General features: G+C 40.6%; 1 protein-coding gene across 1 annotated transcript in view; it reads right to left on the reverse strand.

Annotated features, from left to right (window-relative positions):
* LARP4B (La ribonucleoprotein 4B) overlaps positions 1-14,513 on the reverse strand; it is a 58,999-nt gene extending 44,486 nt beyond the window's left edge. The window contains exon 1 of the mRNA XM_042473191.1: positions 14,084-14,513. The gene's annotated coding sequence lies outside the window, so the exon portion shown is untranslated. The remainder of the gene's footprint in view (positions 1-14,083) is intronic.
* Positions 14,514-18,233: the final 3,720 nt, after the last annotated feature.

An 18,233-nucleotide genomic window follows, 5' to 3' on the forward strand; every position in this document is an offset into this window, starting at 1 on the left:
CAGGAGAAAATCAGCATGTGGTTTATAGACTATAGCAAAGCCTTTGACTATACAGTATAGACAATGAGAGCTATGGAATGCTCTTGAAGAAATGAGAGTGCCACTTCATTTGATAGTCCTGATGAGAAATCTGTATTTAGGACAAAAAGCTACTGTTAGAACAGAATATAGAGAAACAGCATGGTTCCCAATTGGCAAAGGGGTCAGGCAAGAATGCATTCTATCACCCTACCTGTTCAATTTGTATGCAGAAAATTTCATAGGAAGAGCAGGCTTAGACTCAGAAGGAGGAGTGAAGATAGGAGGAAGGAACATCAACCATCTAGAATACAGTGGGCCCTTGTTATACGCTGGGGTTTGGTTACAAGATCTCCCATGTATAACAAAATCTGTGGATGCTCAAGTCCCATTAAATATAATGACGTAGCAAAATTGTGTCCCTCATAAAAAAATGGAAAATCAAGGTCTGATATTTGAAATTTATACTTTTTTTGAATATTTTCAAACCGTGGATGCTTGAATCTGTATATAAAAAATCTGTGTATAAGAAGGGCCGACTGTATTTGGATGACAGCATACTACTAGCAGAAAACATCACAGACGTGGAATAATTACTAAGGCAGGTCAAGGAAGAAAGTACAAAGGCAGGCTTCCTGCTGAACACAAAAACAATTATCATAATGACATAACTTCATACATAACTACATAATAGATAATGAGGAAACTGAAATAGTTAGTTTTCCCATACCTTAGATCAAACATAGACCAGAGCAGAGACTGTAGTGAAGAAATAAGAAGGCTAGGAATGGGAAAGGCAGCTTTGAAAGAACTGCTGTCCGTTTTATTGCTTGTATTTTTAAATAATACTGTATCTTGAATTTTGTTTTGTTGATTTTTTTGTTGTAATCCCGCCTCGATCTGCAGGGAGAGGCAAGAAATATAAATAAAGTTTATTATTATTATTATTATTATTATTATTATTATTATACAACTGCGCAGTAAATTTAGAATTGTCCAAGCCATAATATTCCCTATCACCATGTACAGATGAGAGAGCTGGACAGTGAACAACAGAAAGAAAATCAACTCATCTGAGATGTGGTGCTGGAGAAGAGTGCTGAGAATACTGTGGACAGTCAAAAAGACAACAAATGGGTTCTACAACAGATCAAACCTGTACTCTCCCTGGAAGCCAAGATGACTAAATTGAGGTTGTCATACTTCACCCACATCATGAGAAGAGATGACTCACTAGAAAAGACAATAATGCTAGGAAAGGTAGAAGGGAGTAAAAAGAGAGGAAGATGATGTGTCAGATGGATAGACTTAATTAGGGAGTTCACAGGCTTAATTTACAGTGGAGGATAAGAGCAGTGGAGGATAAGAGGCCATGCAGATGTCTCATCCACAGGGTCACCATAAGTTGGGGCCAACCTGACAACAGTTAACAACAATAACAAGGCTTTAAAAGCTGTTCTATAATAAGATGTGAAAGCTACTATTACATGTTGTGTATCCCTTATCCATATTTCCAAAATCCTAAATCTTCCAAATTCCAAAATTGTCCACATGAGTGGCTGAGATACTGATCTCTTTGGTTTCTGATGATTCTACATACACAAACTTTGTTTATGCACAAGATTATTAAAACATATTGTGCTTAAAATTATCTTCAGGCTATGTGTATAAGGTGAACACAAAATTTAAATGAATTTCATACTTAGACTTGGCTCTCATCTCCAAGATATCTTATTATGTATATGTAATTATTCTTTTTTTAAATGATTTTATTGAGTTTTAAAAAGGTGTATAAAAGTACATATATACAATCAAACTATTCAAACATAGCACATACATGAGGCACAAAGGAAGAAGGGGAAAAGGGAAGAGAAAAAAGGAGAAAAAAAGTAAAAAACCCAACAACCCTAAGTCTAACAAGTATGCAGTGAGCTCCACCAAGCATAGCAGAATTCACTTTTGAATAAACATGTATAGAACTGTATAGAATAAGCAATACAATGATTTATAGTCTAAGTTACCCAATACATTAAAATAAATGAAAATAGTTAAAACCTCATACATATAAAAACTGGATGAAACCATCAGGCACACTCCAGGCTCTAAGAAGAAGAAGTAGTGGTAGTTGAGAATGAGGCTTCAAAGGGGACTGCATTACATAACCAGCGTAACACAACAGAGAAGGCAATTTCCCACATTCTCACACAATTGTGGCACCACAAGAGAGCCCTCCAGCAGAGCTCAATGCTCAGTCAAGTGTACATAGAGATATTTAAGTCTGGCCACCAGAATGGAAAAGGTTAGGAAATTGGAGACTGGTAAAGAAACAATCATCCCTGGATGCATTTTGAAAAGAGCCCTGAAGTGTTCTCTAAAGTCAGAAGATTCCAAATGTTTTTGTTTATTCATGTAAGGCTTCCTGGACTGGTTGCTTCATTTCACATGTACTTACCTTAAGTTCTAAATAAAAAGTTTGCTGAGACTATTCAGGTTTTTGTGGTGTAGGAATTCTTTCCATGATATTTCTGCCCCCGGTTACAAAGTTTCTGTTAAGAGGTAACACCCACAAACACATTATAGTGGTTCCTTGGTATCTGCTGGGCTAGGGTTTCATTCCAGGGCCTTTTGTGGATACCAAAATTCTTGGGTGCTCAAATCCCATTATATACCATGATGTAGTAAAATGGTGTCCCATATATCAAATGGCAAAAATCAAGGTTTGCTCTTTGGTTTGTTTGTTTTAAATTTCAACCTATGTGTGTTTGACTCTGTGGATGCAGAATGTATGGGTATGGAGGGTTGGCTGTACTTTGTTAACTCAGGCATACCAGTATATTATAATTTGTTTTAATGTGCTTTAATATCATTTTGTACTTTTGTATGTACTTTTCTAAAACTACCTTGATTGTCATTTTTTGGAGAAAAGCAGGATATAATTTGTTTTCACATGAATAAATAAATAAGCATAGAATTTAAATTTACTTAAAGCAGATAGCCTCTTGCATGAAACTACTGGCTCAGTAGTTCTACTGAGTAGCAATTCTACCAATGGTTCAAGCATTTAGACAGCACCAGATTCCCCTTTCCCAATTTCTAAGAGCTAGATATATTAAGGAACATTTTAAAATTAGATCTCCTTAAGCTTTTGTCCTCCAGATGTTTTGGACTTCGGTTAAAAAAAGCTCCCATCCAGCTTGGCCAATGGTCCAGGATTTTGGGACCTGAAATCTAAAACACCTGGAAGACCAAAGTTTGAGCACTACTGCTCTAAATTAAAATGTACCACACAGTGAGCCACAACATATATTATGGTAGAAATCCTGTGGGGAAAGGGTGTGTGTTCGTGAGTGTAGGAGAGTGCATCTGCACATTTTAAGTTGCCTGTCGACTTATGGCAACCCCATGAATTTTTCATAGGGTTTTCTTATGAAAGAATACTCAAAGGGTTGGTTTTGGCAGTTGTTTCCTATGAAATATAGTCTTTAGCAACTAGTATACTCCCATCAGGAGTACTTACCAGGGCTAATTTTGCTTAGCTTCCAAGACAGACAGAGGATCTAGTGCCTTTAGCATATTTAGGGGAAGTGTGCTAACATAAAAGTAGTTATGCAAGTGGTTGTACTTTCTCAGAAAGTCCCTAGTGCAGCCAATTGTTCTTCAAGCACACAAAGAACCTACTCTCTCACTTTTGATTTAGGGTGCAGGAAGCTAATCAACTGTGTAGCACAATGTGTGGAGACATTAAGAGGCACAACGGCTTTCCCTTTTACATTAATTCAGTGCAAAACATGCAACATTAAGGTAGAAGACACCTTCAGTGCCATTTCAAACTATATTAGCATACATACACCATCTACTTATAGAGTTTCAAAGTAAATGATTAGGAGTATAGCAGTCATTTTCACTTTGAGATCATGTAAAAATAACCACAAATGTTTAACTGGTCAGAGATCACAATGTACACTCTTAACAGGCATGAGGGGGAAGGGGGGGAGTTAAGCGTTATCAAAATGGGATTACAACACAATCAGTTTTCAACTCATGTTAATGAGCAGTGTAAATGTGCATTCTGCTAAGAATATCCAGAGGAGGATACATGACAATTCTCATAACCCTTGTACCAAACACCTGCACTTCTGTTGTGAAATTTGCACCACTGATTGACAGGATGATACAAGTGAATATCCATGTAGAATTTATTAATAGCAATCTGCATTTATCCCCAAATTTGCACCATACTTAAACTGTAGCACTGCTACTGAACTGCAGCTAAGTTCAAACCATAATATTCTATTTAAAATCTAAGGCTTATGGGGTAAATTTTGAATTACTGTACTAAAATCCATCTGTTCTTTTCTAAAAAGGAAACAACAAACCCATACTACACAGCACATCCTATCAAGGAGTACATGATATCCAATTATCCATGAAGTTTTCCCTCCATGTGGGAAGCAGCTATATCTGCTGTACAGGAACAGTGTCGCCCTCACTATAAAGCTTTATATTTTTCCTCCAACATTCAAAAATGGTAGTTTTGCAACTCCAGTTACAATGAGAAAGCAAGTAAGTAATTGAAGGCTAACCCAAGTTCACAGGCTATCTTTGCAAGCACCTGAAATTGTGCTTTCTGCATATAAACAACAGCAATATACAAAGTGCATCTGTAACCACATGTACCCAATGTGCCTGCCTGCCTGCCTCTGTCTAGAAACACTGGGCCAACACTCCTCCAGGGCTATGGGAGGACAATTTTGCCACATTATGGCCCTACATTCTGTTTCAGGGCAAGGGGGCTTTCTCCTAAACCTGAAGAGATTTGTGGTGAAGAAAAAGACCCCCTCTGGACCTAAAACAAGCCACAGAGGCCCCCAATTTCACCCCAATGGTGAAAGTACTCCATGATACTTACAAAGCATAGGTAAGACTTTTTCAACCTTAATTTTTGTTGTTAAAAGTATTTTTTCAGGCAGGTGGGGCATAAAAACATGTGGCTGTCAAGCAGACTTCCCCAACAAGTAAATACAGAAAACAACATTTCCATGTGCCATGTGTCTGCCTAAGAGTTAAACAAAGTTTTAGTTAGAGCAACAACTAAATCTTCTGAAATGCATATACTTTCGAAGACTGATGCTTAAAATCAGCTTCCTCTATCAAGTATTTCTGGCTATTAGCTTACTTCTCTTAATTACTGTTCATATGTCATATATATTTATGTTGCTTGCTGTGTCATGCATACCAAAGTAGAAAGAACATCAGCATATTTACCTGGACATAACACCTTACCTACAATATACTGTGATCTATATATACTTGGCCACTCTGTGCAAGCACATAATTATAAAAACAAGTAAGCACTAAAGATCCTCATGCCACTGTTCGCAACCTAGTTTTCCCATTTTTAATGACGCTGGATTCCATTCTGGTATGTCAACACAGTTCAGAACATAAGCAAATTACATATTATTATCCAAGACTTGAGTCTACATGGAGGAAGTCAACAAAGGATGATAACAATGAAAGGATCAAAAGTGTTCTTCTTTAAGAACAACTAGCAAATACAGTGGTACCTCGGGATACGAAATACCCAGGTTACGAAATTTTCGGGATACGAAAAAATCCCATAGGGAATTATTGTTTCGGGTTACGAATGTTTTTTCGGGTTACGAAAAAACTTTTGGTGCTTTTTTCGGCTTTTTCGCACGGAATCGCGGCTTTTCCCCATTAGCGCCTATGGCAATTCGGCTTACGAAGGCTTTTCGGGTTACGAAAGCGGCCGCGTTACGAATTAATTTCGTAACCCGAGGCACCACTGTACATGAAAGATCCAAAGAATCAATAGCCCAGTTTGGTGAGTTCAGGGGAACTTTCCCCACAACAATCCCCCCCCCCACTGCATTACATGACAAGTCTCAACATCTCTATCATGGCACAAGGGCCAGATGACAGAAGTAAACATTTTACTGTATAATACAATCAGTTTGTATGAACCGAAGCAGCTCTTTGCTGTCTATTCATGTTTGGATTCCAATTTTGACTTCATTAGGATTTATTTTTGCCTGGGCCAGGATTCCCTACAAACCATTCCATACATACAACTCCCTTTCCCAGCAAGCTAAAGGCATCCCATTATTCTACTTGTTTACAGCTGTATTTGGGTTCTTTTATTGAGCCTGAGGCACACAATACCCTTATACTGCTTTAGTCAGCACAGCCCATGAACTGTTAAAACTGCTATTGCCCACTTTAAGGTACAGGAAATGTCTACAATGTCATCGCCTTAAGTTGAAAAGAATCCATGGTGAGCATTACCTAGCTAGGGTGTTCTAATGTCTGCTTTTGTTTATTAGTTATAATGTGTAAATTCTAAAATATGACAGGCATGGAAATTGTTCCTAGTTCAGTTTTTATTGTGCCAAAGATTTTTACTCTGTTTATTTACTCCATTAAGGTTGATACATAACTACACCAGATACTCAGTAGCTCTTTAGTTTTGTTGCTGTTTTCTAACATTATGCCAAATTAGGTTTTCAAACAGTAAATTTACTGGTAGCAGTTCTATCAAAAGGTTTCAAATAAGCTAGCAAATACTAGCAAACAAACAATTAATCTTAACATCTAAATATTTTTCACCCCATTAGTGTTAGATCAGATCAACTGAGAATTACAATTAATTTGTATTTCAAAGCATACTTCTCTGGTGTGTTATTTCTCAGGACAAAAATAACTCAAGATATGACTGTAATGAATAATATCTTTTAACCACAGAAACAATACAAGGAGGTACATATATTTGCAAACATTGTTAATTGAGGGGCATTGTTCTCAACCTCTAATAAGAGTACGTCTAGAACGAAATAGTTAATTTTTGAACATTTCTACTAAGAACCATAATGGGTGCGTGCAACTAAAGACCTATTTAGTCCACCATTCCGTCCATCCAGTAGCAAGCCAAGTACCTATACAAGTCCCACAAGAAGGACATGAGTGCAAAAGCACCCTCTTTTTACATTCCCTACCAACTGATATACAAAGACATACTATCACTGTGATCCATAACCATCCCAATTATTGACCTTCAATGACCTTATGCTTCATGACTATGGCCTGTTACAGACTGCCAAAATAAAGCTGCTTCGGGTCTCTTTGGAGGTATGCTGTTTAAATGATGCATGCACCCTAAGAATCCGGAAGTTGCACCAAAGCTACACTCCAGTGATTAGGAATGGAGTGTGGCTTTGGCACGACCTCCGGACTCTTAGGACCCATGCATCATTTAAATAGCATACCTCCAAAGAGACCGGAAGCAGCTTTATTTTGGCAGTCTGTAACAGGCCTATATAACCTTTTCTTTAAAACTATACAAGTTACAGCAATAAGTTTCTCAGTGTGGCTATATTCTCTTCATTTGGGCAAGACTTTCTGTTTCTGAAAGTAGCTTCCTTCCATTACTTAATTCATATCACTTCTGACTTATTGGTCATTGTACTGTACTAGCTTTCTCAGCCCCTGGAATGCATTCTACCTGAGCCTCCATTAATGTGCTTTTGGGAGCATCTTGGGAGAGATTTGACCCTCTTGATTTTTCCTTTTGACTTTCATTTTATGCATCCCCTCAATGTAGAGAAATGTCTTATTTGGAAGCTGAAGCAGACTGTGTTGGAACTCCCTAGCACTTTCTCACTGTCATAGCAATTAAATCTGATAGCATTGTAGTTACTGCTTTCAGTCACTTAAACCACACTCACAGTGACACTGAGTGCTGGGGAATACAAGTTAAGATTACATCAGTTAAGTGCAAGATCACCTCAAATCTGATTGTTTCCATTAGCAGCAGTTCTAAGGAATAGCCATCTAAAAATTTTACTACTTATGGTTAAAAATGAACAAACCCCAAAACAAGCTCTGTCTCTACACCTGAACTATTATTGTAGGGCCTTTTAGACTGATAGTCAACATCCTTTGCTCACTTTTTTAATATTTAAAAGCTACAGCTTCATGTTGTCAGTTGCTGATAGAATCTCATGCTTAACTGCAATCTTGAAAAAAATTAAATGAAATGTGACTACCTACTTTAAGTTATACCTTACTCTTAACACTTACATAACTTTCAAAGTGCTATGTGCTTTGCTGTTCTTTACCCACTGACTTCTTGTAGTAACTGTAAGAGTAAGGTTTTTATTCAGTTTAATGATGAAATGAGACGCTGGGGTAGCCTTTAGCAAATGATTCCATAGTAGACGTGGACCTTGAAGAATGTCTTAGATTCATGTCCAAGACACATCTACTGTGTAATGCTGATTCTCATTAGTATTATTAATATGTTTCTCAGTTTTCTTCTTTATATAATCACAATGTGGAAAAAAACCACAACTTGCTATTAGTTGATTGTTGTTGTGTGCCTGCAAGTCATTTCCAACTTATGGTGACCCAAAGGCAAACCTATCACAGGGTTTTCTTAATAGGTTTCTTTAGAGGATGTTTGTCATTGCCATTCTCTAAGGCTGAGAGTGTGATATGCCCAAGTATAGCATGGGCAAGCTGGGATTCAAACCCTGGTCTATAGAGTCATAGTCCAACACTCAAACCACTATGCCACACTGACTGTACACTCAGAATAACACAGAATTAAAGATATCAACGTCCAGTTTGGGATTCATTCATTTTTTTCAGTATGGACAAAAATTGGGTTTATTTTACTAAGAGTTCCATATTAGTTCTATTATAGAGTGGGCCACTGGGGTTTGGTTCCAGGACCCTGGTGGATACCGAAACCCATGGATGCTCAATCCCCAAGGCATAGTAAAATGGTATCCCTTCTATAAAATGGCAAAATTAAGGTCTGCTTTTTGGAATTTATGTATTTTGAATATTTTCAAGCTGGAATGCATGAATAAGGAACCCATGGATATGGATGGCTGCCAGTAATGTCTCACCCTAGAAGTGGGTGAACCATGAAACACACATAATAGTGGATTACCAAACAGATTAACAGTTTTGTCAGTAAACATGGTGACTTGAAAGCACCAGTGAAATACATGAGACTTGTTTCAAAGTAGGCATGCTTACATTCAATGTCAGGCTCTCACTGACAATGTGTATTTCAATGTGATAAGAATCAAAATGTAGTCAAAAAGTAGCATTAGTGGACAAAGTGAATGGGAATCTACTATAAAGGCACACATCCAGTTAACAAAGCCTTGGAGAAAAAAAGCTTCTTGTTACAAAGACTTTTTATGGCTGCTCAGCCACAGCTTTCCTCCTTGTCTTCTGTCTAGCTAGGGTTTTTTTAGCTGCATTGGCACTGGGAGGATAGTAAAGGAGGGCTGGAGAAACACAAACTTTTGGTGTTGGGTTACAAAGTATGTCTGTAGCAAACAATGTAATAACAATGACTGAACTGACACTGTAAGCATTATGGGTATGTTTCCTCCTTATATATTCTGGGAGCGCAACTGGGTATGGATCACATTCAATTTTTTAACATAAAAATGTTAGATGATTAATTAGCATCAGACTATAAATTAACTTCAATTATCAATCTGAGATAAAATGAAAGGAAAGCTGCCTTGAATCCAAGCTTCAGGGGGATGGAAGAAATACATTGATTTTAAAGCATAAAAATAATTAATAGTTTAGTGGTGGGAAATAGAAACTTTATTAAGAAGATTATGAAATTATCTATTACCTCACATTTTCTCCACAAAGATACTCAGAACTAAACCCCAATCACAAATTTTAAAAAGTGTGTCTATAAATGTCCTCAAAGGGAGTCAAAGTGCTTCTCCCTCCTTTAAAACCTCTATTAAGGCTTTGGGTATAATTTTGTTTTGTCTTTCGATGAAGGTCAGTAAAAGCTAAACTGTAAGAAAAATATTAAGAATTATCCAAACTTGTGTCTCAGAGTTGCTGACTTCAGCCTCGCTGTCTCTGTGCTTTTGGTCCTGAATTGAAACTTCGGCCTAAGAAGGCAATCAAGATGGAAATCAACTACATACCTCATTTGTAGACAGAAAAGAGACAATCGGTGATTCAAGACAGTAATGGGAAAAACTGCAAATGTGTTATTACTTTTGAATCCTGAAACACATATATTAGTAAGTAATCTAGCTTATTTTCTATAGATCACATGGAAGACGTTAATTACTCTCATACTTAAATTTCATATTATGAGCACAAGTATGCTACTAGTGAACATTTTAACTCTTTTAATACAGGTTGAATCTCCTTTTGGATAAGACAGATCCAACCTGTACATTCCATTAAGCAATAGAAGGTAAAACTACCAACTCCTTAAAAGAAAAAAACCTGTTGAACAAACAAAAGCGATAGAGTCCCTTCTACTATCAAAAGAAGGCTGTAGATACAGTAAGTAATTTGATAGTAACTTCTTCAATGGGCTTCAAAAGTAATGAGATTTCACAAGAAAGTTACATGTTGCAAACTGAAACATGAATGAAAGAAACCAACAGAAAGCACATTAGAAACACCATCAAATGGTTTCATTTTTTAAATACAAATGTCATACAAAACTATCTTTAACTGCATCTGTATGAAATGGTACACAGGTAATGTGGGTATTGGGCTGAATCAGGTAGGAACAGAGCATCATCAGATCATGGAATTCCACAATGCATATTATTCATGTCCAGGTGAATACCAGAGAAAGAGGGGAAGGTAAAAGACAGCACTCATTTCAACATGTCAGTTTTGAGAGGCATCCATTTTCAGTCCAGCACTGGCTCTAAGTGTCTGCGTGTGCCAGCATGAAAAGCACCCAGACCACCTCAGGACTTCCGATACAATAGGTGCAATACAGAAACAAAGAGGATTTAGGCGAACAACCTTACAACCCACATTAAAAGTGATCTACAACAAAAACTGCACAGAAGTTGTTCAGACTGAAGTTCCCACCAAGCTTGAACTTTGATCAGAGGCCACTGAAAAAGTGAGAAAGGTCTACCTTTTGATACACGCTTTCAGCCTTGCTGAGCAGAAAAAGTAGAGGGGAGGAGTTTAAGTGAAAGAGTTGTTTCCACTTAGCTTTACACTTAATTTTAAACAAGAGTGTGCCTTGAAAAGTTGGGAATGAGGAGAAGTAACAAGAAAAGAAATAAAAAACACAGCAGTGTTAGTTTGGAAAATAAGTATGCAAAGGGATCTTTTAGCACCTTTGAGACGAAGGTACAAAACACACTGCAGAAAGAATCCAGTTTGAGATGGCTTTAACTGCCCTGGTCCAATGCAAAGGAATTCTGGGAACTGTAGTTTTGTGAGGCATTTAGCCTTCTGTCAGAGAACTCTGCTGCCACAATAAACTGTAGTTCCCAGGATTCCCTAGCAGTGAGCCAGGGCAATTAAAGCAGTCTCAAATTGAATTATTTTTGCGGTGGGTTTTGGACCTAAGCGAATGGGAGAATGGTATGAGCTTTTGTAGACTTCAGCCTACTTCCTCAGATGCATTTTGTGGAATGGAAAGCTCAGGGACAGACCTATATAGCAGCCTCTGTGTGAGAATGTCCACAGGGATGCAAAACTGTGTGGAGATGAAGTATCAACTTCAGTTTTAACAATGGTTCTTGAGGGACAAGGCAAGGATGGTCCAAAACACAATGCAGGAATAATCCAGTCTGAAACTGCTTTAAGTGCCCTCACTCAGTGCTAGGGAATCCTGGGAACTGCAGTTTATTGTGGCACCAAAGACAGAGAAGACTAAATGCCTCACAAAACTGCAGATCCCAGAATCCCCTAGCACTGACCCAGGGCAGTTAAAGTGGTCTCAAAACTGGATTATTTCTGCAGTGTGTGTTTTGGACCTTACATTCTTTTGAAGAAATTTGTCAATTTGAGTGTTTGTGTTTTGGACCAATGTCCCCTAAAGCCAAGGTTAGTAGATAATCATACCAATGAATCTGAGGAAGGACCAGGAGGCTTAAGTCTACAAAAGCTCATGCTACCGACTTCAACATTTCACTTAGTCTCAAAAGCCCTGCAAGATCCCTTTGCCTACAAGAAAAGAAAGAGAAAGAAAAGTGGGTGGAGTGGAAGGCTGAGGAAGAACTGCCACAGGAACGAAGCAGCCAAAGGACATGGTTATTGTTTCTCTCCTCTTTCTTCCTCTGAGAACCAGGATGGCACAGTGGTTTGAATATTGGGGGGACGACTCGAGACCAGGGTTCGATTCCCAGCTGGGCCATGAAACCTACTGGGTGATCTTGGGCAAGTCACATGCTCTCAGACTCAGGGAAAGGCAATGTCAAACCTCCTCTGAACAAAATCTTGCCAAGCAAACTCCACCAAAGGGTCGCCTTAGAATAGAATCACAGAGTTGGAAGAGACCCCAAGGGCCATCCAGTCCAATCCCCTGCCATGCAGGAACTCACAATCAAATCACCCTCAGCAGATGGCCATCCAGTCTCTGTTTAAAAAGGGTCCCTATAAGTCGTTAACGACTTGAAGGCACACAACACTGCAATGAATCAGAGCCCGTGTGTTGTAGTGGTTCGAATGTTGGGACTATGACTCTGGAGACCACAGTTCAAATCCCTATTTTGCCATGGAAACCCACCGAGTGACCTTGGGCGAGTCACGCTCTCTCAGCCTCAGGGGAAGGCAATGGCAAACCAGTCGGCCAGGAGGTGTCTGCCATAGCTGCTGCTGCTGCTTTTGAGAGTTTGAAGACCCTCCTTTATATCAGTCTTTCATGACATAGTGGCTATTTCACCAGACAGCCAAACTCATTGCTTTTGTCCAACGGCCTTTGCGTAAAACAATATCACAATAACAACAAAGTACATACATATAATATTTGCAACGTTGTTTTCTACAATACTCTTTAACGCAAAGGTCATTGGCCAAAAGCAATAAATTTGACGGGCTAGTTGTTACGCTAAAGTAGTAAAAACCAGGATGTTTCAATGCATTTCCCACATTTTCCAAAGACTTTCAGCCCTGGAAAACCCGCTGGCTTCCTTGGGGCGAGTCACGCTCTCTCAGCTTTATGGGACGGCAATGGCAACCCTCCTCCGAACAAACCTTGCCAGGAAAACCTCAGGACAGGTTCACCTTAAGGTTGCTGTAAACTGGAAGCAAGGAGGCACGCTCTCTCTCAGCCTCAGGGGAAGGCCATGGCAACCCTCCTCTGAACAAACCTTGCCAGGAAAACCCAGGATAGGTGGGTGCAAAGTTGGAAACGAAGACACAAAACAACAACAGAACTTCTTCTCTCGAATTGTTGCGTCCTCCTGCAACCTAGTTAAAAGTTGAAGTGTTTGGATGCATTTCTTAAAAAGGAACATGGGAAGAAGGGGGGTCCTGAAGGCAGCCAGAGCTAAGGTCAACCTCCTTCCTTCCTTCCTTCCTTGGGAGACTCAGATCCCAATACACACTGCAGAAACAACCCCAAAATTGCAATAATTAATGGTCTGTGACTATAATACTGTAATTTATTACTATTATTATTATTATGGTGGATGTCTTTCCCTTAGAGAGGCCCAGGAGTCATGTCTGAAAAGGAAACTTCTCTCCATCCATCAGCCTTGTATCTATAGGGTTTGCCCTCGCGCCGTTTAGGCAGCACTCCCTTTTTTATTTGGGTTAGAATGATAAGCTAGGAGCCATTTCCAAACCGAGAACAGAAAGTGTTTCAGGGCTTTGGTTTCCCAACTCCTAAGCAGAGCGAAACTCCGACCTGAATCTACCTAATACTATTATTATTATTAAGCAATATGTATCCTTTATCTGTCTATCTGGCCGCGAGGGGATGCTGGGATTTGTAGTTCCGCGGGGCGTTCGCGGACAGGAGCAGGGAGGGCTCCGGCGCCGCAATTAAACTACAATTCCCAGGCTTCCAAAATAAAAAAACCCCAAACTTGGGGTTATTTCCTGCGGAGTGTAGCTCCGGGAGCGCAGTGGGCGAAAGGGAGGCCTAAAGCGGGGCCGGTTCGCAGTAGACGCCAGCCCCGCCCCCACCTCGGGCGGCCTCGGGTGAGAAAATGGCGGCGGAGGAGGAGGAGGAGGAGGAGGAAGAGGGAGCGGAGGCGGCGATCCTCCTCGGGGCCTCTCTCACCTGTCAGCCAACAGCCAGCGAGGCCGCGGCGGGCCTGGGAGCGGAGCCTCACTCGACGGACGGAGGGACGAACGAACGGGCGAGGAGTCCTCTGCTCTGCCTTCTCCTCCTCTCAGTCGTCGGCCCTTGGCTCCTGCTCCTCCGCCTCCTCCTCCGCCGCCGCCGAATGTTAGGAAAGGGGTGAGAGAGAGCGAGAGAGCGGGGCGGAGAGGGCCGGGCGGAGGAGGAGGAGGCGGAGGTAGAAGCGGAGAGCGGGGAGGGAAGGGCGCGGAGAGGCGGCGGCGGCGGAGAGTCGAGGCCCCGGAACGTCTGGACGCCAAGGAGGTGGAGGAAGAGGAAGAGGGACAATTCGCTCGCATATGAGGGAAAGAGAGAGCGCCAGGGAGACCCACGAGCCCCGCTTCCGGCTCCGGGCGGAAGTCCCGCCTCCGTCGGCGGAAGGGATTGGACTACGCCTGGAGGAGCGTCGTTTTAGACCACGCCCCTTTCTCTCTCTTTCTCCTCCCCCGCCCTTCGCAAACCGCTTCTCTCTTATTTCCTCCTTTCGAGGGAGAGGGGAAGGAAGGCATAGGCCGGCAAGCCTTTTTTCTCCCGCTCCTGATTGGCTAGGACGGTGGCACGTGACGCGCACGGCGGCACGTGACGGCGAGGGGGGAAGGGTGACGTCACTCCCCCTCAAGAGGCAGCCACAGGGGCGGGGCTGAGGAAAAGCTCCAGCGCCGACTAGGAAGTGTGTTTCGTTGTTGAGAGAAGGTTGTCCTTCCCGGCTTCCGTAGGATGAGTTTGGAAACTAAAAGGCCAGGTTTTGGAGCCTGACTTAAAGAGGGGACTGTTGAATGTTCTCCCTCAGAAATGTTGCAGCTCTTCAGCAATAAAGAGCTGCGGTCCTAATTAAATTAAACTAATTTAATTAATTATTAGTTTAATTTATTTCAATCAATTATTAGTTTAATTAATTTTAATTCATTGGTTTAATATTAATTTAATTGATTTTAATTCATTAGTTTAATTAATTTTAATTCATTATTTAATTTTAATTGATTAGTTTAATTAATTAAAATTAAAAACTATTAAAGGGTTTGGGCGTTGGACTTAGGACTCTGGAGACCAGGGTTCGAATCCCGAATAGGCCTTGAAAACCCACTGGGTGACTTTGGGCAAGTCATACTCTCTCAACCTCAGAAGATTGATTATTATTATTATTATTTAAGGGGTTTACATCGTGGCTTTCTCCCAAAATGTGATTCAAGGAGGCCCATTGCCATGAAGACCACATGAGAAGGGTGCCTTGTTGTTGTTGTTGTTGTTGTTGTGTGCCTTCAAATTATTCCTGATTTGAAGGTTTCTTCCGGCCGGACTTCCCTGGTCCTGACTATAGAGACATGAAGACCTTTGGAAAAAATAGGGGAAACAAAAACAATTTTTGTCCATGTATTTCATAAATAATACTAAAATAAAATATTCCATAATTGATTTTCTTCCTTTTTTTCAATTTTTTCTTGGGTTTTTTTGGCCAGGAAAAAATTGGGGGGAAAATCGAGAAAAAATTGGAAAAAATTCAAGAAAAAATTGGGGAAAAATCAAGGAAAAATTGGGGGAAAAAGGAAGAAAATCAATTAAGGAATACTGTATTTTATTTTAGCATGACTCAGGAAAAACACAGATTTTTAAAAAATTCCCCCTAATTTTCCTGCTTCACACTGAGAGAGAGAGTCTGTTCTTCTGTCAATCAAGATGCAGCAAACAATGAGAACATATTGACATCCTCACATACCAATGGCAAATATATGTCTGTCCCTGGCTTTCACTCCACCAAATGCATCTGAGGAAGTAGACTAAGGTCTACGAAAGCTCCTGCTGTCAACTTTTTAAAAGCTGTAACTCTCAACCAAGGAGTAAGATGTAAAAAAAATCATTTGCAAATGAAGTGAAGGAACAAGGCCTTTGAAATGACAGTTCGATGGGCAGGATTGTGTATTTTGCGTAAGCAGCCATTCAGACTGGGCTTTTCCCAGAGGTTTACATTGCCTGTTTCCTGTTGCTTCCAATCCAACCCTTTTCTGTACTAGCGTCTTCTCATTTTATAACAAAGTGCCATTTTCAAGAGCGTGTGCCAGTTTTCCCACCATATTCCTAAATAAAATTTGTTTCGTATTCACCTTGAAATATCACGCTCTCTTGGACACTCTGCTATAAGAACCACATTAAAGGTGGAAATGTGTATCAGGCCAGGAAATGCTGAGAGCTTCAATCCAACATCTGGAGAGGTGACTTGCTTTCAAAACACACTGCAGAAATAATCCAGTTGGACACTAAGGATTCCTTAGTGCTAGGGAATCCTGGGAATTGTAGTTTATTGTGGCACCAGAACTCTCTGACGGAGAAGGCTAAATGTCTCACAAAACTACAGTTCCCATAATATCCTAGCATTGTGCCAGAGCACTTAAAGTGGTATTAAATGGGATTATTTCTGCAATGTTTTGGACCTTTGCCTAGTGCAAACAGGCGCAAAGAGATCAGAGAGGTGACTTGGTCAGTGCCAAGGTTGGGCCCATTTTGGGGCAGAGGCGCCTCTTGCTGCTCTTCTCCCACATTTTCTGCCTCCCTTCACTCATTTGGAAGAACTCAGTGGAACAAACGTCTGAGCTGACATGTCTGGGACTGCTCCGTTAACAAAAATATTTCAGCTCCAGTGACGCGTGATGACCTTGCCAGCAGTCAGGAGCTGTGTCATCCATGTTCCTCAACATTAGCATCACCTGCTGCCTTCGTGACTCTTCCGAGATGAAGACGAATAGGGTGTTCTGGTTTTTTAAAAGAAGTGTTTGCATTTATATTACTAACTCCCAATTTGAAGATTAAATGCAGTGTTTTGGAATTAATATACACCACTGTACTGAAAGCTTTAAAACAATGTTAGGTTTCATAGGAGTACATACAGTATGCTTAACCCTATGCACAAATCTTTGTAAGTGACAGTATAATGTTTTGTTTGGATGTTGGATCACGACTATAGGAGACCAGGGTTCAAATCCCTGCTCGGCCATGGAAACCCACTGAGTGATGTCGAAGGCTTTCATGGCTGGCATCCATAGTTATTTGTAGAGGGTTTTTGGGCTATGTGGCCATGTTCTAGCAGAGTTTATTCCTGATGTTTTGCCTGCATCTGTGTCTTCTTTCTCTGAAGATGCCAGCCACAGATGCAGGCAAAACGTCAAGAATAAACTCTTCTAGAACATGGCCACATAGCCCAAAAAACCCCACTAAGTGACCTTTGGCAGGTCACATTTTCTCAGCCTCGGAGCAAGGCAATGGCAAACCCCCTCTGAGCAAATTCTGCCAAGAAAACCCGGTTACAGGGTTGCAGTAAGTAAGAAATGACTTGAAGGCACATAGCAACAACAAACAGATCTATGTATATTAAAATTTGGAGCTAGCTCCATTGAATAGCTAGAGCTTTAAAGTAAAATACTGTAGATAGGATATCGGGGTGCACAGCTGGCAGAATAGATTTGAAAGGAACATTTAGCTGGGTCCTATGCATGTTGGCTTGAAACTTCTACTATGTTGAATGGAGCTAGCTTCCAAGTATATAGGTTGTGCCCTTAATCTATATTATTGTGTGGTTTCAAGTGATATCCACTTATCATGTCCCCCCCCCCCCCAAGATTTATTCATTGGAGGTTTGGCATTGCCCTTCTCTGAGCCTGAGAGAGTGCGACTTGCCCATGCTAGCTTTTGTGTGTGTGTGTGTGTGCGTGCGTGCGTGTGCGTGTACACTTGTCCCTCCACATTCACTGGGGCTAGGGGCACAGGACCCCCATGAATGTTGAAAAAGCGCAAATAACAAAACACTGTTTTTACCTGAGGGAACACCTCTAGGAACCTCTAGGTCCTCCAGTGAAACTCTGCGGTCAACAACTGCCAGACATTGACCATAGAATTGTGCTGGAGGTGCTACAAATGCCTAGTGGAGTGTTCTCTTTAGAAATCTCTAGGTCCTTCAGTGCGAATTTTAGTTAAAGTTGACCATAGAGTTGCGTTGGAGGACCTAGATCTTCCTAGAGAGAATATATTAATAAAATCTGTGAATAATCAAATCCCCAAAAGTCAGAGGCACAGATGTGGAGGGACGAGTGTAAATTTGTTG

This window comes from Sceloporus undulatus, chromosome 6 (genome assembly GCF_019175285.1).
Source record: "Sceloporus undulatus isolate JIND9_A2432 ecotype Alabama chromosome 6, SceUnd_v1.1, whole genome shotgun sequence".
NCBI lineage: Eukaryota > Metazoa > Chordata > Lepidosauria > Squamata > Phrynosomatidae > Sceloporus > Sceloporus undulatus.